We start from the raw sequence: 5,000 nt of genomic DNA, 5'->3' as shown, positions 1-5,000 counted from the left end.
AAACCCTAAACCCTAAACCCTAAACCCTAAACCCTAAACCCTAAACCCTAAACCCTAAACCCTAAACCCTAAACCCTAAACCCTAAACCCTAAACCCTAAACCCTAAACCCTAAACCCTAAACCCTAAACCCTAAACCCTAAACCCTAAACCCTAAACCCTAAACCCTAAACCCTAAACCCTAAACCCTAAACCCTAAACCCTAAACCCTAAACCCTAAACCCTAAACCCTAAACCCTAAACCCTAAACCCTAAACCCTAAACCCTAAACCCTAAACCCTAAACCCTAAACCCTAAACCCTAAACCCTAAACCCTAAACCCTAAACCCTAAACCCTAAACCCTAAACCCTAAACCCTAAACCCTAAACCCTAAACCCTAAACCCTAAACCCTAAACCCTAAACCCTAAACCCTAAACCCTAAACCCTAAACCCTAAACCCTAAACCCTAAACCCTAAACCCTAAACCCTAAACCCTAAACCCTAAACCCTAAACCCTAAACCCTAAACCCTAAACCCTAAACCCTAAACCCTAAACCCTAAACCCTAAACCCTAAACCCTAAACCCTAAACCCTAAACCCTAAACCCTAAACCCTAAACCCTAAACCCTAAACCCTAAACCCTAAACCCTAAACCCTAAACCCTAAACCCTAAACCCTAAACCCTAAACCCTAAACCCTAAACCCTAAACCCTAAACCCTAAACCCTAAACCCTAAACCCTAAACCCTAAACCCTAAACCCTAAACCCTAAACCCTAAACCCTAAACCCTAAACCCTAAACCCTAAACCCTAAACCCTAAACCCTAAACCCTAAACCCTAAACCCTAAACCCTAAACCCTAAACCCTAAACCCTAAACCCTAAACCCTAAACCCTAAACCCTAAACCCTAAACCCTAAACCCTAAACCCTAAACCCTAAACCCTAAACCCTAAACCCTAAACCCTAAACCCTAAACCCTAAACCCTAAACCCTAAACCCTAAACCCTAAACCCTAAACCCTAAACCCTAAACCCTAAACCCTAAACCCTAAACCCTAAACCCTAAACCCTAAACCCTAAACCCTAAACCCTAAACCCTAAACCCTAAACCCTAAACCCTAAACCCTAAACCCTAAACCCTAAACCCTAAACCCTAAACCCTAACCCTAAACCCTAAACCCTAAACCCTAAACCCTAAACCCTAAACCCTAAACCCTAAACCCTAAACCCTAAACCCTAAACCCTAAACCCTAAACCCTAAACCCTAAACCCTAAACCCTAAACCCTAAACCCTAAACCCTAAACCCTAAACCCTAAACCCTAAACCCTAAACCCTAAACCCTAAACCCTAAACCCTAAACCCTAAACCCTAAACCCTAAACCCTAAACCCTAAACCCTAAACCCTAAACCCTAAACCCTAAACCCTAAACCCTAAACCCTAAACCCTAAACCCTAAACCCTAAACCCTAAACCCTAAACCCTAAACCCTAAACCCTAAACCCTAAACCCTAAACCCTAAACCCTAAACCCTAAACCCTAAACCCTAAACCCTAAACCCTAAACCCTAAACCCTAAACCCTAAACCCTAAACCCTAAACCCTAAACCCTAAACCCTAAACCCTAAACCCTAAACCCTAAACCCTAAACCCTAAACCCTAAACCCTAAACCCTAAACCCTAAACCCTAAACCCTAAACCCTAAACCCTAAACCCTAAACCCTAAACCCTAAACCCTAAACCCTAAACCCTAAACCCTAAACCCTAAACCCTAAACCCTAAACCCTAAACCCTAAACCCTAAACCCTAAACCCTAAACCCTAAACCCTAAACCCTAAACCCTAAACCCTAAACCCTAAACCCTAAACCCTAAACCCTAAACCCTAAACCCTAAACCCTAAACCCTAAACCCTAAACCCTAAACCCTAAACCCTAAACCCTAAACCCTAAACCCTAAACCCTAAACCCTAAACCCTAAACCCTAAACCCTAAACCCTAAACCCTAAACCCTAAACCCTAAACCCTAAACCCTAAACCCTAAACCCTAAACCCTAAACCCTAAACCCTAAACCCTAAACCCTAAACCCTAAACCCTAAACCCTAAACCCTAAACCCTAAACCCTAAACCCTAAACCCTAAACCCTAAACCCTAAACCCTAAACCCTAAACCCTAAACCCTAAACCCTAAACCCTAAACCCTAAACCCTAAACCCTAAACCCTAAACCCTAAACCCTAAACCCTAAACCCTAAACCCTAAACCCTAAACCCTAAACCCTAAACCCTAAACCCTAAACCCTAAACCCTAAACCCTAAACCCTAAACCCTAAACCCTAAACCCTAAACCCTAAACCCTAAACCCTAAACCCTAAACCCTAAACCCTAAACCCTAAACCCTAAACCCTAAACCCTAAACCCTAAACCCTAAACCCTAAACCCTAAACCCTAAACCCTAAACCCTAAACCCTAAACCCTAAACCCTAAACCCTAAACCCTAAACCCTAAACCCTAAACCCTAAACCCTAAACCCTAAACCCTAAACCCTAAACCCTAAACCCTAAACCCTAAACCCTAAACCCTAAACCCTAAACCCTAAACCCTAAACCCTAAACCCTAAACCCTAAACCCTAAACCCTAAACCCTAAACCCTAAACCCTAAACCCTAAACCCTAAACCCTAAACCCTAAACCCTAAACCCTAAACCCTAAACCCTAAACCCTAAACCCTAAACCCTAAACCCTAAACCCTAAACCCTAAACCCTAAACCCTAAACCCTAAACCCTAAACCCTAAACCCTAAACCCTAAACCCTAAACCCTAAACCCTAAACCCTAAACCCTAAACCCTAAACCCTAAACCCTAAACCCTAAACCCTAAACCCTAAACCCTAAACCCTAAACCCTAAACCCTAAACCCTAAACCCTAAACCCTAAACCCTAAACCCTAAACCCTAAACCCTAAACCCTAAACCCTAAACCCTAAACCCTAAACCCTAAACCCTAAACCCTAAACCCTAAACCCTAAACCCTAAACCCTAAACCCTAAACCCTAAACCCTAAACCCTAAACCCTAAACCCTAAACCCTAAACCCTAAACCCTAAACCCTAAACCCTAAACCCTAAACCCTAAACCCTAAACCCTAAACCCTAAACCCTAAACCCTAAACCCTAAACCCTAAACCCTAAACCCTAAACCCTAAACCCTAAACCCTAAACCCTAAACCCTAAACCCTAAACCCTAAACCCTAAACCCTAAACCCTAAACCCTAAACCCTAAACCCTAAACCCTAAACCCTAAACCCTAAACCCTAAACCCTAAACCCTAAACCCTAAACCCTAAACCCTAAACCCTAAACCCTAAACCCTAAACCCTAAACCCTAAACCCTAAACCCTAAACCCTAAACCCTAAACCCTAAACCCTAAACCCTAAACCCTAAACCCTAAACCCTAAACCCTAAACCCTAAACCCTAAACCCTAAACCCTAAACCCTAAACCCTAAACCCTAAACCCTAAACCCTAAACCCTAAACCCTAAACCCTAAACCCTAAACCCTAAACCCTAAACCCTAAACCCTAAACCCTAAACCCTAAACCCTAAACCCTAAACCCTAAACCCTAAACCCTAAACCCTAAACCCTAAACCCTAAACCCTAAACCCTAAACCCTAAACCCTAAACCCTAAACCCTAAACCCTAAACCCTAAACCCTAAACCCTAAACCCTAAACCCTAAACCCTAAACCCTAAACCCTAAACCCTAAACCCTAAACCCTAAACCCTAAACCCTAAACCCTAAACCCTAAACCCTAAACCCTAAACCCTAAACCCTAAACCCTAAACCCTAAACCCTAAACCCTAAACCCTAAACCCTAAACCCTAAACCCTAAACCCTAAACCCTAAACCCTAAACCCTAAACCCTAAACCCTAAACCCTAAACCCTAAACCCTAAACCCTAAACCCTAAACCCTAAACCCTAAACCCTAAACCCTAAACCCTAAACCCTAAACCCTAAACCCTAAACCCTAAACCCTAAACCCTAAACCCTAAACCCTAAACCCTAAACCCTAAACCCTAAACCCTAAACCCTAAACCCTAAACCCTAAACCCTAAACCCTAAACCCTAAACCCTAAACCCTAAACCCTAAACCCTAAACCCTAAACCCTAAACCCTAAACCCTAAACCCTAAACCCTAAACCCTAAACCCTAAACCCTAAACCCTAAACCCTAAACCCTAAACCCTAAACCCTAAACCCTAAACCCTAAACCCTAAACCCTAAACCCTAAACCCTAAACCCTAAACCCTAAACCCTAAACCCTAAACCCTAAACCCTAAACCCTAAACCCTAAACCCTAAACCCTAAACCCTAAACCCTAAACCCTAAACCCTAAACCCTAAACCCTAAACCCTAAACCCTAAACCCTAAACCCTAAACCCTAAACCCTAAACCCTAAACCCTAAACCCTAAACCCTAAACCCTAAACCCTAAACCCTAAACCCTAAACCCTAAACCCTAAACCCTAAACCCTAAACCCTAAACCCTAAACCCTAAACCCTAAACCCTAAACCCTAAACCCTAAACCCTAAACCCTAAACCCTAAACCCTAAACCCTAAACCCTAAACCCTAAACCCTAAACCCTAAACCCTAAACCCTAAACCCTAAACCCTAAACCCTAAACCCTAAACCCTAAACCCTAAACCCTAAACCCTAAACCCTAAACCCTAAACCCTAAACCCTAAACCCTAAACCCTAAACCCTAAACCCTAAACCCTAAACCCTAAACCCTAAACCCTAAACCCTAAACCCTAAACCCTAAACCCTAAACCCTAAACCCTAAACCCTAAACCCTAAACCCTAAACCCTAAACCCTAAACCCTAAACCCTAAACCCTAAACCCTAAACCCTAAACCCTAAACCCTAAACCCTAAACCCTAAACCCTAAACCCTAAACCCTAAACCCTAAACCCTAAACCCTAAACCCTAAACCCTAAACCCTAAACCCTAAACCCTAAACCCTAAACCCTAAA

Source organism: Amaranthus tricolor, chromosome 5, assembly GCF_026212465.1.
Source record: "Amaranthus tricolor cultivar Red isolate AtriRed21 chromosome 5, ASM2621246v1, whole genome shotgun sequence".
NCBI lineage: Eukaryota > Viridiplantae > Streptophyta > Magnoliopsida > Caryophyllales > Amaranthaceae > Amaranthus > Amaranthus tricolor.
The sequence above is the reverse complement of the archived record's forward strand: the minus strand, read 5'-3'. Positions refer to the sequence as shown.